Source organism: Artemia sp. Qi Xiang Cuo, chromosome 11, assembly GCF_049724085.1.
Source record: "Artemia sp. Qi Xiang Cuo chromosome 11, ASM4972408v1, whole genome shotgun sequence".
Lineage (NCBI taxonomy): Eukaryota > Metazoa > Arthropoda > Branchiopoda > Anostraca > Artemiidae > Artemia > Artemia sp. Qi Xiang Cuo.
Genome location: NC_142804.1, coordinates 72,900,401 through 72,919,521, shown reverse-complemented (window position 1 = coordinate 72,919,521; position 19,121 = coordinate 72,900,401). Strand labels below are relative to the sequence as shown.

Below are 19,121 nucleotides of genomic sequence, written 5' to 3'. Positions count from 1 at the left end.
TTTTCTACTTTTTGAACTTGGATGTAGTTAGTTTCTACTTAACCAATTCAAACAATTAGATTTCATTTCACTGTCCTTGGGATAGCTGAGAAACAAAGACTTAAGGCACTTACCTGTCGAAATGAGCCCTTGGGGGAATAGTATGGTGTATTATTATGCGTATTTCACCATGAATAAATCGCATCTTAAAGTCTTTTATTTTGGAGGATTATCTTCAAAATCCAAAAAAGTAATTAAAAAAAAAGATTGGACGACACACCAACACTAAAGACCTGCTAGGGTAGGATAGGGCTTCTCAATCAGGGCTATTCAAACCATGGGGCTCTGCCACATAATAGAGACTACATACAAACAGTATGGGCAACTTATAAGATTGGAAACCGACGCTAATGCCTAAAAAATCACAAACGCCATCTAGCATTTGATGATTTTAGGGATTTTTTTTTAAGCTTCATAATTGTCTTTTTTTGTGAACTGGGGTCAGACACTTATTATTACATTAATATTGTCTTATTACACGGAAAAAATTCTAAGAAACGCCAAACCTCAGATGGCATTAATGTTTTGTTGTTGTTGACAGTAGTGCGAGTTTCCATTCTTGTAAGTTCCCGTACTCTGTGATTGCGTACATAGTGCAGTGGCTCCTTGAGAGACAAGATTTACTTAAGGGTTCAAGAATCGCAAAATGATGCAGAAACCCAAGGACAGTGAAAATTTAATCTAATTGTTTGAGTTGATCAATAGTAAACTTACACAAACATATATATCTTAAAACAAAAATGAAAAAGTGGAGAATTTAATCTTTAATAAACAAGACAACCATTTGTGGTTGTGCAGTTCTTGGTTGTAAGGATCCCAAATTGAAAAAAAAAATAATGGTGGAGGAAAACTGCAAAAAAAAAAACGCCAAAAAATATGGCGCCCTATTGCCTAAGAACTTATAGATTTCTTTTTAAGATTAAGTAAAAAAAAAAATTTTTTTTTAACCGAAAGTAAGGTGCGGCATTAAAACTTAAAAAGAACAGAAAACGAAACAGGTTGCTAATGTTTTAATTTTACAGACGAAAAGCGTTGTCAAATTAAACTATTAAGTTTTCTTTATTCATTTTCACGACTTAACACGACTTAACATTCCATGATACATTTTCATAACTTTTCACGACTTAACATTTTCACGACTGACAAAATGTGGTACTGTACTAGAGACTGGCACGTACGCGGGGGGGGGGCCTCTGAGCCCCCCCCCCCCAAAATATCATGATCTTTTTTATTTTCCCATAATTTCCTGATACTTCTCACAGAATAAGGAATTTGAAGGATTCGCCCCCTCCCCCCGAAACAAATTTCTACCTACGTGCCTGCCTAGAGACAACAATTTTTAAACAACAAAAAGTAAAATCTTAAGAAATAGGGGATTTAAGGTGTAAATAGACCTAAATAGATAAATATTTAAATTTTGATGCCTTTGGTACTTCAATGTAACAAATCGGTTCTAAGCCGCCATGGGTACTAGACAAATTCATTTCTTTAGATGCCAAAGGCATCCTCGTTTAACACGTGCGCTTTTTCTTAACATTTCCTTTAGGGAACAGTCTATTTGTATTATGCTATCAGTCCAGAGACATGGAGGGGTGCTAAATAATTACATTTTGCTGTTAGTTCAAACGACTAAGAAATACATGTTACATTGGCTGAAAAATAATAGTAGGTTATATCATAGTAATTTCATTTTCTATAATATTTATATTTTACGCCATAATATTTTACGCCAAGAGGTATATCTCGTGAAACTATTCATGTAAATTTTAATATAAATTTTACCTTTTCGTTCGCTATCTTAGTTCTGATTTTTTTTTTTTTTTATATATATATACAACTTAGCCTTTCATCTCAAGAATAAATCCATGCAACTTCCCGAAAAAAATAGTGGATGAAAAAAGAACCAGGCAAATTCTTCTGATTAGCTGGGGCCTATGTGAACTAGAGCCTGATTCATTTCAAAAAGGGGTCTGGAACTTAAGACCCAGCAAAGCTCTGGGCGTGCATTTCCATGTATGGGTTTTGCTATATTCTTCCAGTCAATCTTTATATTGTTGAATATTTCAAAGGGAAGTGAAGAAAGAGGAAGGGTAGGGCTTAATTTTGCATGTTTCAGTGTGTGTTTTAACTTCTGATAGCAAAAAATGAAAAACAACAAACTACTTGTAGGATGAATTATTGCCATAGCCTGTTCAAATAGTGTATTTGTCTTATCTTTATAATTAATCATTTTGCCAAAACTTTTTACTACTATCACTACACTCGTATTGCGCTGCCGCACGAGAATTTGAGTCACACATGTTCACACTTTTATGGAGGTTGCCAAAACTATGGAATTTAACAGATGTGCAATTGGTCGTCCAAAATCAAAACTTATATCTTTAAATAAACTAATTTTTGCTCTGAAGTTACTAACTTAAATCAAAACTTGTGTTCCGCTAAAGGATCCTGAAAATCCCGGGAAGAATATTGAACTATGGCGAGAAGCAAAAAAAGAAAAGTTGTACATAAAGGGTAGGCCATCTAGCATTCGAAATTTAAGGCATTCAGTATTTTGAACGGTTAAGTGACCGGTATACAGAAATGGTAGGTTTACATTTATGAATTACGTGACAACGACATGACGACATTTACAGATGACGAATGGCGACATTTTTAATGAGCCTTTTTACAAAAAAGTCGCATTTTCTAATGAACCTCATTTCTATGCTGGGGGGCTGCATTAATAAGCAAGATGTCGAATTTTGGGATGAGAGAATCCACACATGGCTGTTGATCAGCCTATGCATCCATAATGAGTATTTTTTTTGGTGTAGTTTTTGGTCGAATAGCGTCATTGGGTCCCTTTTTTTTCGAAAATGGGGAAGGAAATGCCCCGAGAAGACCATCATTAGATTCATTAGTTCCAGGGCTATTCGTTCATCGAGGCTAAATTATGATTACTTTGACCTGCTCTTAGAGAATGATCTAAACTTGCTAAAAAAAAACAAAAACAGAATTTTACCTATTTTTGATCTAAGAAAAAGCAAAGCAAAATTTGAAATATGATTCGGTAGATGAATAAAGCTTAATCATAGCTACTGAATTACATCAAAAGTGTCATCTCGCGTTGAAACATTAATACCACAGGAATGCAGAAATACAATATGCAGAACGTACAGGGAGGACATAAATCTTATAGTCCAGTAAAAATGCGGTTCTGACGCGGAACTTGAGCAACAGAAGTGTTTTTGCCACCAAAATGTTCAGGAAATTTACTTAATAACATATACAAAATCGGCCAAAATCGACCACCCAAAAATACCCCCTTTTTCAAGGAAAAGAGGAAAAAGTGGGGGGGGGGGGGATCTCGAATCTAAATTTCTGTAATAGCTTTGGATTGAAAGGTCATTTCTTATCAATTCAGGTCCGGGGAGACCGAAAGTGACATCAGAACTAGAAAGTTTCATCACTAGTACCTCGTTTCCCCCCTAAGTGAAGTCAGAGGAGGGGGGACGGGGGTAAAATCTGTATCTTAATTTATGCAGTATTTGGTGGATTGAAAGGTCTTTTCTTTCAATCCGGGAACTCAAATATGAACTGATATTGGTCCTCTTCATTAGTATCAACCTGACTTCAGAAGTGCTGGGGGGATGGTAATGTTATTTACAACGATATTTTTTTGCCAGTATCTTTTTTTTTTCAGGACTGAAAAGTGCAAATCCGAACAGAACATTTCCCCCATGTTCTCTAAGTTCTGTCTTGACTCTTCCGCTCTTATTTACCCCCACCCTTTAGCACTGGGGAGATTTCAAGCGGTTTTGAGTATGTTACTAAGCAAATTTTCTGAACATTTGGGTGCTCATTTGTGTGCGATTACTGCACAAATTAAGATTTCATTCCCCCCCTCTGATTTCTGACCTTCTTTACTAGGTTGCAGCTACTGCTGCAGCCATGCTGTTGCTAGAGCACCAACAGTTTATAATAGATAACAAATTAGTGTAATACGGGCTTTTCAAATCAATTTTTTGCCCCGTCTATTTATCTCTTCTGCTAAAATTCAGCGATTAAAAACCATTGGTCATTCATAAATCGTGGCGTATTTTGTGAACAGATGTGACTATTGTGTGGCTAGGGCTTCAGTCTTCAGTTACCCATCAAGTGGATAAAATGTACGCGTGTACTCGACCCCTTACGTATGATTACTGTCTACACAAGAGTTGGGATTATGTTCAAGCTTCAGTCTTTCCAACCTGCTCTGCTCTCGTTTAGAGCTCAATAAAAACGGTTAATGGCTGTCAGATATAAATTATCTGAAATGGGTTAGGAAAAAATGGAGTAACATAATTGGCAATTGTCAGGCTGTATCAATTTAAATAAAACAGTAAAGCAGAACCTCGGGATTAAGGAAGTGGGGCACGCATATCCCCAGTGGTATGCAAAGAGTTTGTTGGGTGGGGGCACGCATTGCACCGGGTTTCAGTGTGGATATGTGCTGCACCGTGATTAGGTACCATTTGCCGACATTAAGTCTTAAAAATGGAACAGGCTAGTAAACGTGGGACCTCCTTTCACATGGAAATTAGCAACCAGAAAACAAAATTATAACGGTCTGTCATCTCAGCACAGCCAATTTCGTCCCCGTCATGGATCCAAATAAATATTATTCATTATATTATTTTTATTTATCTGTAGTATGAATATTTTTATTTCTCTTTTGTTATTTATTGGGTATGTATCAAAAAAGAAAGTAAAAATATTTTCGCTGTTATTAAAATACATGTTTTTTTCACAAGGGGTACTCAACGTTATGAAAATCATAAAAAGGGAGGCACATGCGTAAAAAATTTGGGAAACAATGGACTAAGGGAATGTTAAAAAAAAAAAACTTAAAACACGATACGATAGGTTTTTTTGCCGCTGGTATTTCTGGTCGCCTGCACAGAGAATGGCAACTCTGGGCAACCATACTCCCTCAGCTTGATTGTGAGGGATGTCACAACTAAAAGTACCTGCAATAAGGTGTTTCAGGGTCACCAGCATTATCTGTTGAGAGAGAGTGGGGTGGCCCGAACAGCTGGCCTGGAAAAGTTGAATATTATGGGCCAAGAAAGCCCTCCCCCTTATTAGTTTGACCTGGGTGCCTCGATTTTACCACCATCTTTGTTTAGAATAAAATGAGGTCGTAGACTGCTCTACATCCTATGAAGCACTATCTATTCTTGGAGCAGGCACTCTTCTGGATATTTCCCATAGCTGTATGATCCAACAGCCGATTCAACTTCTAACTTTTGTAATTGTTAAGAGAAATAGTCTTTCAGCAAGTCCCTGGTTGTGCCACAAGCCACAGTTGTTTCTGCTGAAAAGCCCACAGTTCCCAAGATCTTGATGCTTTTAGGATTGCTCCCGTGATTTCACCAAGCCCCTGGTTGTGCCACAAGCCAAAGACGCATAGTTGTTTCTGCTAAAAGGCCTAAAATTCCCAAAATCTTGATGTTTTAACGATGGCTCCCGTGATTTTTTCAATTTTTCTACAGCTAACATGGTTTTTACAGTTTTTTTCAAAACCTGCAAAACAGTAAAGAACATCGCTCAAACTACAAAATTAGAAAAACTCAGTGTGAGGGGGCAATTCGAATGCTAATTATCACTTTTTCAGTCGAGATAGTATAATTTTCATTCTGAAATATTGGAGGAACACTTAAGAAATGTTAAGAAGTGTTAAAAAAAAAGTTACTTTTTGTCAACACGTGAAAATAACTCAAATTAGAAAACAGAATGACTTTCAAGTGTGAGATAGCGAATTAAATTTCCATCACCGTGATACTTTTCGTGACATGTTTCCAATATCAAGTATAAAAGCTAAATGCTGAAGTGACTGAAAATCTGCGGTTTTGCAAATAAGGAAACCGCTCAAGTACTAAATACAAAAGGCTCGGCTTGAGGTTGTAAACGTGAACTCTATTATCGTTATCATTAAAACCCTTTCAGTCTCGGATCAAGTACGTCTTATACTGTTCGAAAAGTGTATTTTTTTTTCTCAACATTGCGAGAATCACAGGTAAATATAGTAGCACGCAGTGTGATGTTTAAAAGTACGTTTTCCATCAAAGGAAAACCAATCCAACTAGAAAATCCGAAAAATTCGACGTGAGGTTATAAATTAGAATGCCAAGATCGTGTAGTCTTGATTATGTAGGTTTATTAAGGAAATGTTTGAAGAAACTTACTTTTTGTCAATACGTGAAAACTACTGAAATCAGAAAATATAATGAATATTTGGTGTGAGGTTTCTGTCATTCCAGTTCGCCACTTCCATACTAGGTATTTAAAATATAATCGGAAAAAGGTTCCACGACAATGAAATTCTAATTTGCAACCTCTCACCAGGAATCTATTTTATTTTTTAATTTTGGCGATTTTAACGTGTTGACCCAAAGTAAATTTCCTCGAACATTTCCTTAGGGTCACTATATGATTGAGACTGAAAACGTTTTAATACCGGCAAAAGTATGATTTACAGCCAAACACTAAGTATTTTGGATTTTCTGGTTTGAGTGATATTACTTAGATGGAAAAGGCACTGTTTTTGTATCATTCTAATACCCAAATTTTATGTTAAATATTGGAAGTATGCCAAGAAAAAGTCTGATGACAATGGCACTCTAATTCGCAACCTCACAATAGGAATCTACTATTTTCTCTAATTTTAGCTATTTTCATGGATTTGCAAAAAGTAGATTTCCTCGAACATTTCCTTAAGAACGTTTATGATTGGGACTGAAATGGTTTTAATGATTGTGGAATCCTAATTTACAACCTTACACTAAATGTTCTAGGCTTTGTAATTTGAGTGGTTTTTCTTAATTGGGAAAAGTAACAGTTTGCTTGTCATTCTAGTACGAAAATCTTATGCTTGATACTGGAAATATTTCAGGAAAAAGTTCGGTGATTATGGAAGTCTAAATTGCAGCAACTGTACCATTTCCACCTTAAGAAAACCACCCAAATAGGAAACTTTAAAACACTCATTGTGAGGTTGTTAAAATTCTACCATCATTAAACCCTTTCAGTCTCGATTATTTTTTACGGAAATGTTTGAGGGAAACTTGCTTTTCGCCGATGCGTTAAAATAACTCAACTTGGAAAATAGATTGAAATTTCTGGGGCGGGGTTTCAAATTACAGATCCACTGTCACGAAACTCTTCCTGGCATATTTCCAATGTATATTACAGAAGTTGCATTCTGCAATGACTAAAAAAAGGTAATTTTCTTCATCGAAGGAAAACCACTCAAATCAGAAAATCTAAAACACTCATTGCGAGATTGTAAATTTGAATTCCACCATCATCAAATTTCAATATTGATTATGTTTTACAGAAATGTTCGAGGAAGACTTGCTTTTCGCCGACGTGTTAAAATCCCTCAACTTAGAAAATAGAATGAAATTTCTGGGGTGAGGTCACGAAACTTTTCCCTGACATATTTCCAGTGTCTATTACAGCGTTCTGCAATTTTTGAAAAAACGGTACTTTTTTCATCTACGGAAAACCACTCAAATTAGGAAATTTGGAACACCTGGTGTGAGGTTGTAAATTGGTGTTCAACCACCATTGAAACCCTTTCAGTCTGGATTATATAAGTTTCTTGCGAAAATGTTCGAGGAAAACTTCTTTTTCGCCGACACATCAAAATCAATCAATTTTGAAAATTAAATAAATTTCTTGGGGGGAGGTTGCAAATTAGACTTCCACTGTCGCTAAACTTTTCCCTGGCACATTTCCATTATCTGTTATAGAAGTTGCATACTAAAATGACCAAAAAATGCTACTTTTTCCACCTAAGGAAAACCACTCAAAGTAGAAAATACAAAGTGATTCCCAAAAGAATTGGGCAAATCAGTCTAATTCCAACAAGATGGCTGGGGTAAAGTCTCTGCTTTTAATAAGATTTTTAATCGACTTAGCAAAACCTTATCTATTAAGTATATGTCTTCAGAACCCACAAACCATGAAATTAAGTCAGGGATGGATGATTATTACTCCATCAATCAATATGAAGCTTAGAAAATCTATGGGAATCTGAATCAAGAAACTTTATAAACTTTAACCTGGGAAAATAGTTTCGTTCAAATTTCTAAGAGAGATGGAGAGAAATTCATATAGTAATACAATAGAAGCTCTTCATTTGCTTGAAATTGTTCAGTATCGCAGCATGATTACCTGCAACATTTTCCTGGGGAAGGGGTGAACTTGGATGTTTTTTGCCTGGGAGAATCTTTATAAATGGGTTGTTTTTTTTCATGCAGTATCGTATTTGTTTCCAGCGCCACCAAACGTTATTCTTAGTCTTCCAAAGGAGGAGAGGGACCGAATTTTAAAATATGTTTTGTCCTTCGTAATTTTAAAGGAGTTGCAATTCGTATTTTTCAATTTGTTGTCATGACTGTCATGACAGTCACCATAAACTGTCAAAATGTCAATGACAACGACAAACTGTTGCAACTTCACATATTTTCTTGTTTTTCAAATGTTACGAAAAGTCTTGGCTACACCTTTTTAATATAAACGAAAGTTGTGATGAATTCATTTTTCATTTATATGGTTTTCTTGAAAACATCGATGATTTTCTTTTTTATGTTACGGGGTGAAGTTACGCTATTGTCTACCCCTCCCCAGTAGTATTTTGGAAATTATGTTTACTTTATTATTGCATTTCTTTTTTTTGTAATTCTAATCATTTTTTCTTTGGTTTTTGGCAGACTTATTTTTGCAGGATGTTGTATGACAATTTCGCAAAGAACTATGTGAAGGTTCATTCTAACTTATTTTTTATACCTAATGAAAGTTTATTCAATTTCAGGCTAGAATATTAGCGGATGATCGATATTAAGAGAGCTTCAGATGGCGATTTTTCCAATTGTTATTGTTTCTCTACTTATTAACCTGCTTCAACCTTCTTTAACCTTGGCATTCAAAACAGAAAGTAAGCATTTGTAGAACTATTTGTTTTAATATCCTTACTTGTAGTTTTCAGTTGAGCTGTTCTGATTTATAAACTTATCTGCTGTGCTTAAACTAAAAAAGCGTCGTATAGAAATTAGAAAAATAAAAAACAAAAAAATACGTAGTACCACGAGTACAAGGGTCTACATAAGGACTTGAAGAATGTGGACCTGGTCCCCAAAATGAAAGGTCTATAATGAAAGAAAGGTTGAGGTGGTTAGGGCATGTTGTTCGGATGAAGGATGACAGATTGCCGAAGATTGTTCTTTTCGGCCAACCATCTAGGGCTAAACGGAAAGCAGGTCGTCCCCGTCTGGGGTGAGAGGACGTCATAAAGAAAGATTTAAAGGAAATGGTAACTTCGTAGGCGGGTGTAAAAAGGGAGGCTTTGAATAGATTGGAGTGGAGGAGGAGCGTACGTAGCTGTGTTGGCCTCAGGCGGCTTGGTGCTGCGGTGAGTTGGTAGTAGTAGTAGTAGTAGTTTATACAATTTGCCTGTTTATTCTTTCTTTTTAGTTTCATCCCTTAACCCATCAAAAAAAGTATTTGAGATCCTCCCCCTTTCTTCGTGAATCTGTCCTAGGTAGGTCCATGCAATCAAACAGTCATGCAATCATCCATCACGTTTAATTTTCTACTTTAATGTTGTTCAGCCTGATGCTTATGCGTTTTGGTGTAAACCTGTGGCACCTAACCCCTTTTGCCCTTATCGTGGTTGCAGCAACAGCTGTTTCGAATACAGATTTATAAGAATTTCGGAAAATAGACCCACTCCTCCAATAAATAGCGTCAGATCGAAACAAAAGTCCCCCATTGGATTCGCCATTGCTGAGGAATATCACTCTTCTTGCACTGATGGGCACCACTGACGCGTCTTCTTTTTTTTACTTCTTCACTGCTATCAGGGCACTGGACCATCAGAGAGGGCTGTTTAAGGGTCCTTTTGAAAGGAAATTGCTATATCAACGTGTTTTTGTAAATACCTAAACATAATCTTAGAAATAACATACAATTTTAGACAAAAAAGGGCATCTTCATATACAATATGATGAATGACGTCGTAATCGTAGGTTACAACCATAAATGTTGTTGTAGTACGACTTGACGTCAGTTGCAATGACGACATGTACCAGTACGATAAGATAACAGGTAAAGTTTACCTTAATACTTAAAGTCGGTAATTAGTAAAAACACTTTTAAATATAAGGGTGTCAAGAGAGCAAGCTAAACTGGAGAAAAACCGAGAAAAGTATCAAAGCCAGGCAACCAAAGTATACATTGCAAGAAAACAGCACTACTGCACATCAGCAAAAACCTAAGGTTTTTCATTAGTGCAGTAGTTGTAAATTGTGAAGTGTTATAATTGTGTTGATTAATAAATTAACAAAGTAAATAAAATAAAATAAAAAGCAAAAATAGAGATAACATCATAGAAATTGGGAAAAGTAGATTTAGAAGAGATATAAGGCCGCTCAAAGGAACCGTACTCGAGCACACATAAGGGTGGTTACTGAGTTGTCTTGTTATCCAGACTTCAAGAAAGTAAAACCTGACAGAAAAATAAAGATATTCAACAGATCAGGGCTATCGAGGAGCGAAAATCGACAGAGAAAAACGAAAGGATCCAGAAGCGTTACCATAATGATGAGGATTACATAAATAAAGATAGAAAGATGGGCGCTTTAGTTCATACTGTATGTATCCTGTCCCTCGGGATATTTTTGCAAAAAGTATACTGAACATTTTAATATCCGCTGGCATATTTTCTATGAAATCGGATCTAATTTTATTATGAGACTCTCCCATTTCAAAAACCATCCGATAACCCTCCATCCTCAAAATTGGGTTACGTCCCTAAGGATATTTTTGAAAAACGCAAGCTAATATTAATAAAAATCGGAATGTTTTCTTTTAGATACACCCCTATTTTTGTTTTTAGTATCAGACTCCCCCCTTTGAAAAAACTTCTGATAACCCTCCCTGCTAAAAATCGGGTTATTTACACCTATTATCTTTTCCATCGTCAAAGAAGAGATGCCATGCTAGACTTGGTGAATATCGACCCATTTTCTCACGTCATCTTTCGGAATTCTGGTCTCGCAAAAGAATTCTTCAGGGAACTCATTAGCCTCACGCTGGGAAGTTTACTTAATCCTAGTTCTAAGGACTGAAGGGCCATTTGACGTTCTAAAACTCTAAATTATGATTAGAATATTGGTGGGGAGCGTAGTGAAGAAAAACCAAAGCGTTGTTGAGTGTCAATCCGAAGGAAGTTTTACGAACTAGAATAATGAGTCCAAAGAGATTTTTGGAGATGAAGAGTTCGTAATTTAGTGTGAGCGCGCGCTTCCTGTCATGAGAACTTGAAGCTTCGCATAAACCTGTGGGAGAAATATTATCTTGTGGTAATTAGTATTAAAAGTTCGGTAATTTAGGTGAAATGTTTGAAAAGGGGCTTCTTTGCTAACTAGCTGTTGAACAAAGTGAGTCAAACTTATATAAAGTGAACAAAGTGAGTCAAGCTTGGTCCTAAACAAAGTGAGTCAAGCTTGGTCCAGTCTATTTTCTCTTACCTTATTTGGCTCTGAAGATCGTTAAAAAAGAAATTTTTTCCAATATAGTTTATATCCCCCTTTCTCACTCACAACGCCTGCTTAAAACTGGAAATTTTATCACCAGATATGTTTTTGGCGTATCTTCGATGCCTAGGAAGTCTTATTTTACAAAAGAAAATCATTTACTTTTAAGGGATAAAAACCCAAAATGTCGTTTTTAATTTTTTCCGTTCCTCTTTAAAATTGTCCGATCTTCTTCTGTAGTGACGTACACGGATCCAGGGATCAAAGTTCTTTCGGGATGGTTTGTAAAAAAGCTATTTTGACCTGTAAAGGCAATTCAGGGGCCAATTTATCATCTTCATCTTTGATACTACTACTAACAACTCACCGCAGCACCAAGCCACCTGATGCCTACACAGCTACGCACGCTACTAAAAATATGTTTAAAAATTATTGATTCTGTTTGATGTTTGTTAAGAACAACCAAAAGTGTTCTTGGATTTTTGCACCCCGTCAACAATGCTATAAGATTTTCGAATCTCTACAGAAAATGGACAATCTAGCAAAATGTACTGAACATTTTCATCAGATGGATAGCATTGTTGGCAGAGAAGAGAGGGACGTAGCCCCAAACTAAAACAAGCATATTTAATAAGAAGATACACATTTTTCAGCTGCTAATAAATTACGTACAGGTCCCTAACATTGCTTAACGTTGCCCCTCCACGTTATTTAACATAACGCCTTTGGATCATTATAGCTGAATTGTGAAATCATTGCAGCTGAGCAGCTGATACAGTGGATACAATATATGAGGCCAAGAAATGCTAAAATTATGTCAGATGGCTGAAGGGGTAAACGTAGAAATGTATAAACACTTTCCCAAACACTTTAACTTGGGCCCTAGATCCGTTTTTGAGGTTTTTATTCATATAGTCCAACTTTTTTCTGAGTTAGTGAACAACCAATTTTAAAGGGGAAGGCGTCAGGACATCGACGCGTCAGGACCACTACCGTGAGGACATCGACAAAATCCGTCATAACATCGACAAAAAATACGTCAGAACATAGACACGTCAGGACATCGACAGTCATAACATTGACACGTCAGTTCACCGACAGTCACAATCGCTACCCGTCAGAACGTCGACAGTCATAACATCGACACGTCATAACATCAATTTTTTTCATTACATCTAAAATTTTAAAACTTTAGTTTTTTGGGGTTTAGGGGGGAAAGGTACCTAGGTTAGGTTACGTACTTAATATATGCTATGCTTCACCCCCACCCCTCTGATTTGCAAATATATAGCCGAAATGTGTTTCTAAACTGATTGATTGATTGATTGATTGATTGATTGATTGATTATATAAACTTATGAATTTTTTTACATAACGAAAATCCATCAGAACCTCTAACCGTCAGAACGTCGACAGTCATAATATCGACACGTCATAACATCTAAAACTTTTTTAGACGTCATGACGTGTCGATGTTATAACTGTCGACGTTCTGACGGGTAGCGATTGTGACTGTCGATGAACTGACGTGTCGATGTTATGACTGTCGACGAACTGACGAGTAGCGATTGTGACTGTCGATGTCCTGGCGTGTCGATGTTATGACTGTCGATGTCCTGACGCGTCGATGTTCTGACAGATTTTCCTTGTCGACGAAATGACGTTTAGTTCTTTTGACGGTTAGATGAAACGGTAGCACCAAAAGATTAACCTTAAACCGATCAGAATTTCTCATAGAATTCTTCAGCCAATCTGAAAATTTTTTGAAAAATCTGAGTGGTTCAAATTAGCGCTAGCTACATCTCGATATTAGTTAAATCTGGCCACAAATATAAAAAAGAAGGAAACAATGAGTGATTTACGTGGAAACTACAAGAAGATATAAGAAAAGTTGCAAAAATATCAAGATTTTTTCGGCAAAACCATAGATCCTGAATTCTTCCTACAGCGCTTGTTCCTGAGCTGAGTGCTCTCTATTCGTCGGCATAGCTCTCTAACGATTCAAAGGGAATAAACCATACTCACCGATCGGCTGATAATACTCTTTCACATAATTAAGTCACAACTTGTTTCTCGGTTTATTTAAAAGATTCAACTTTTCTTGGATGAATGTTCGAACCATAAACAATTAAGTATGATATACATGGGAAAAATATTAGGCGGTCTTTGAAGATTTTTCCTGGAGCGTATGTTTAATACCTCCTCCCCTGTTCGTTGATTTTCCTGAGGATCCTAAGAATCGCAAGGTTGGGGGAGGGGCACCAACTATAGAGGTATGATTTCGTAACTGGTGATTTTCTTGGTAGTTCCGTATTATATGGTACACACTCCATAATTTGAATCGCGAAGATGAGACAATAACCGGTTTTCAAGGTCATTATACCAGACAATTAGCTTCGGCTCGGTAGAAAACTACATTGTAGTTATATTTTAATTGAATATTTACTGGGTATTTTGGTTAGATTAAGTATTTAATGTAGTGCGTTCTTTGTAACCTTTCTACCATAATTCTTTGTTGTAGTTTTCATAATTTTGTTACTAAAGTATTGTATTATCATCATATTTTGTTTTATTTTATTATCAATCAATCAATCAATCAATCAATTTTATTCAATCAATAAACTCAACAAAATACACTTGAATATAAACTCCCCAATGTGAGGCTCTATGGGCAGGACAAAAAACAGGAGTGAAACAAAAATGAAACAAATACTTAAAAAACAAAAACATTATCAACATCATACATTCACACCTTTAAGAGACTCAACACAAGAGAAATCATAAGATAAAAGAAATTATAAGTTACAATAATCAACATAAAAAAAAAAATACTAGCTAGAAAATCCTTAACATAATTTTTGAACATACCAAACGAGTGGCAGCTTCGTGCAGACACAGGGAGCGTGTTCCAAATCCTGTTGCTAAACTTCACTTATCGAGTGTGTACCATATAATGCTGAATTACCATTTTCTTGTTTACATTGGAATGTACGCGACAACTTTAAGAAATAAAGAAATGCTTTTTAATAAATTTTTTTTCGTCCGACAGTTATAACTTCATTCAACAAATGCTTCCTTTTTATTGTGTATCAAGTACTGCATATCTTATGATTTAATCTTTTTTCTTTAAATATCTTCTACAATAGCTTTCAGGAACGTCTTACTTTTTCTTTTTTTATTTATGATAGAGAATCAGAAAGCACCGTTAAGAAAAATCCCTTGCTACTTGTAGCGCTATCGTATGGACCCCCCTAAGGGAGAGATCCCCCCTGATTTATAACCTATTATTACTCTTTCTGATTTCCCGTGTTGCATCCTTTTATTACAATGGAAAGCCATTTATTGTATTTTACGTAGAAATTGTGCACTCAAAGTAGAAGGAACTATCAGAGAAATGGAGTGAGAAAGGCCTTTGGAAATGTTGAATTTATTTGCCTATTCGCAGAAGATGCTGCCTTCCTTTTAGAAGTAGCAGGTCCTAACATTTGCCTCGAGGATTTTGAAAAAGACAGAGTATTTGGGGGTCCATTCAAGGTCAAACATATCTTTAATCTCGCTTGTCTGATAATAGCGAGTGAAAAATGTCAGTGACGAAAAAAGGAATAAAAAACTTTTCGATGCATTTGGACCTCCCTGCTCCTGTTATGCTAATGACTGACATTAGCCCCATGCCTCCTTTCTAGGACTGTAACGAGAAAAAGATTGAGATTGTAAGGGCAGGTTCTGCGGATTAAGGACGACAGATTGCCAAAGATTGTCCTTGTCGGCAACCGTCTAGGGCTAAACCGAAAGCAGGTCGTCCGCGGTTGGGGTGGGAGGATGTCGTAAAGAAAGATTTAAGGGAGATGAAAACTTCCTGGGAAAGTTTTGGACTAAGGCCATTTCTTTTTATTTTTTAAGCTTTAATGTCCATCCTTTTGATTCAGTCTCAGATTTTTATATCAACAATGACATTTTCTATAGACAAGGATTAATTTCAAACACTGGCAAACACAGTTTTACTATCTAACACTAAACTATTTTTAGAAGTCAATCTGACCAAAACTATTCTTTATGCTTGTGAAGCCTCGTCATCCAAGCAGTTGGTCGAGTCTCTTAAGTTGGGTCAGGATAAAGATTAATACAAAAAACTTAAAAACAAATGTTTGCTATCGAACACGAAACCATTTATAGAAGTCAATCTGATGAAAACCATTCTTTATTATTGTGAAGCCTCATCGTCTAAGACTCTGGTGAAACTTATATTTGGTCAAGATAATGTTTAATACCAAAAGCGTGCAAACAAGTTTTTGCCATCGAAAACTAAACCATTTTTATGAAGCCAACTGGATCAAGTCCATTCTTTCAATTATTGAAGCTTTAAGCAGCTTTCTCACTACGCGCGTAATTTTCCGTGCTAAGTGGTTAAGTTATGCTACGTTAAATATAATCTTTAAAACGTAAACAAGTCCTTTTACACTAGGCTAACGTAAAAATGTATAAAAGCGTCAGTATTATCGCCAAAAATCATCTCAATCACCATAAGCAAACTATTCAAAAATAAAAAAATGTGGAATTGAGATGGAGATTCAAGCTCTGATGGTCATTGCATCGAAATGGCTTGTGAAAAGACGGCGTGGAAATCTTATCTGGGAGAAGTTTTTTAATTTGTTTTTCAAAATTTATCAATTGCTCATTCAAAAATCCCGATTTTTCTGCTATTTTGATTTTTCCATATCGTAACATGAACTAACATAAAGTGAAATTCTATCTAGCGTCCGATTCTTCTTGGCCTATTCTGCCTACGTAACGGGTAAATTTTCCTCCGTAAGATTGCATAACTTAACATAGTCTTCTTGTATGCTTGTGTGAAAGGTTTTTTGGCGTAGCTTGGAAGCACCGTTAAGATCGAAGCACATGTTTGAGTTTGTACAGCTTGATTTATACAGCAAAAGTGACACTTGAAGTAAGGATTAGTACGAAAATTTGTAAACATTTTGCCATCAAACTTTAAACTATTTTCAGATATCAATCCGATCATCAATCTAAGCCCTCATTTTGAATCTAACTCGGATGGCCCTAACCAGGATTTTTACCAAAGAATGGCGGAGGCGGGGTCGTTTCTCTTTTGTGGAGGAACCGCGAAAACTGCACCTACAATATATTGGGAATTGCTTTTGCCCCCTGTTTTATCAGAACCACCCTTTACATTTATCTACGCCATTGTTCATGAATTCATCTAGATTTTCCTTGGGTTTATTGATCCATGTGCGGTATTCTTAGTTAAGCGGGATGAATCAAATTATTTTCCTTCGAATTGCGAGAAGTGGGAAGTATTGGGAATTTTAGGTCCGAAATTGAATACCCGATTAGATGGTTGATGCTTAATTTTTCTCGCTGGTGAGCTTTAAGACTTGATTCCGTCTTTTTTGACACAACCAGATTTTTAGCGATAGATGCAATTAATATTTGGAACTAAATTGGTACCGATTACTGAAGTGTTGCGGTACCGCAACAATGCTGCGGTATCTTCTAATAATGCAGGTTTCTCAAAAAAAAAAAAAAAAAAGTTAGTTTTGACGTCCTGGGATTAAAATACCTTTATTGTCATTGAACTTAATGCTTTTAATCCCTTGTCTTTCTAAGTCTTTCCCGATTTATTAACTTAACTTAATAAATTTGTGATTCAGTGAAACCTTTCGTCGTCAACTAAGAGAGGCTTTATTTAGTGTTACTGCCAAAACTTGAGTCGAAATTTAATGCAGCCAAACGCGTGAAATTTATTAGAAGTCAGGGGCTTCAAAGTGTCTGTCATGGGTGTACACGACTTTATAATACTGCTTGCTTGCCTCGATTGTGTATGGATCTAGCAAGCATACTGAAGGATAGTACTTTTTGTACCTTCACGATCTCTAGAATTTCACGATATATTTCTCGTTGTCTTTTTTTGCATGATTTGTCTGTATTGGTATGACGGGGGCTCGGGTTGACGAAAGGGACTCGTAATTTTATAAGAAGGTTATGTTAATTCTTTCCGGGTTTAGTCGAACTAGACTACTTTCTCTAAGTAAATTTAAATTTAGTGTATTCTGTTATTCTGTTCACAAGCATGTTTCGCCACCTGTGTGTTATGCGTGCACATTTTTATATGAGCTTTTAAGTGCAATTTAATTATTTTTATTCCTTCCAAATAAGTCTATGCACGCATTGATTGGTATAGTGGTTTTTACTATGTCCGACCGCTGCAAATTACGTATTACCACTTAGTACTATTTATAAAGCCCTGTTTGTCCCTATTATTGACTTAGTATTGCTATCGTGTTGTGAATAATGTCAAATCTAATCATTTTGTTCTTATCATGTGCACAAACACTTGTCATTACTATGAAATCTTGTATATAGTTTTCAGAAAGAGAAATAGAGAGATTAACGCCCTATGCCAGTGGTTCCCAGTCAATTTTGGGAACCACTTTAGAAATGCCCCACCTAGGCATTTCTAAAATATTCATGCCCCCCCCCCCCTCGTGATTAAAATTTTTTTTTTATTCAAGATGTTACTTGTATTCACCTGAAGAAAGCTTAAAAGACCACAGTGGTGGCAATTAGGGGGGAGCGGCAGGAAGCAAGCCTCCTAGATTTTGAAAAAAAAACTTATTACTTCTATTTAATAGCTATTTTGCGTTTTAGCTATGTGTTATATTGAACAAGCGAGATTGAATGACCTGTCGTTGGTATTGTTCGCCCCCGTGGTTTTGTTTTCTTAGAGCCATTAAACAGCACCGTTGCTTTTCTTACTGTTACTTTTTACAGTTACTTTTCAGTGACTTCGTTTTGAAATTTTACTTCTGTTCTCATTCTGAAGAATCTTAAATATACCGATAGTAAACAACCTTGTTTTAAACGTGTAAAACAATTCCTCTCCTCTGTCTTACCCATTGTCATGATCTCTGACTAGGGTTCAGTCAAAAACTAGGCGTCAGTTCGTCCGTTTATCTTTTTTGGTGTCAGGTCAACATGAAAGAGTAGTCTGCATTCCCGACCCCTTTGCAGATTCCAGTAGCAGTCGAGAATCTCTCTCAGGTATCTTTACGGCGCGTCCCGACCAACCAGCTCAACCTATTCTTCAGAAATATTCGGCTTCCGCTTCTAACGGAAGGAGATTCAGTGCGCATTACCTAAAGACTTACGAATGGATTGAATACTCATTAAACTTGGATTCTGTGTCTTGTTTTGCTTGCTGCCATTTATCTAGTGGGGCTCTAGGGGCTGGAGAGGTGCGGGAAAAGGGGGTTTAATCGAGACAAAATTTTGTAAGTGGCAAGACAGTTCTGGTCTATTGAAGCAACATGATGATAGTAAAAGACAAGGGAATTGTGTGTCAGGATGGGTGGAATTTAAGATAATTAGTACTGATACTTCGAGATGTGTAGCGAATGGTTTAAGTCGGTCCAGATCTCAAGAGATTCAAGAAAATAGAGATCATGAGAAGTACCTTTTCCGCGTTGTTTGCTTTCTCGTGCCGTCAGGGTCTTCCTTCGA

General features: G+C 36.4%; 1 protein-coding gene across 3 annotated transcripts in view; it reads left to right on the top strand.

The window, feature by feature from the left end:
* Window positions 1–19,121, top strand: part of LOC148947325 (SLIT-ROBO Rho GTPase-activating protein 1-like) — a 707,344-nt gene that overhangs the window by 469,096 nt on the left and 219,127 nt on the right. The gene's annotated exons all lie outside the window — the stretch shown is intronic.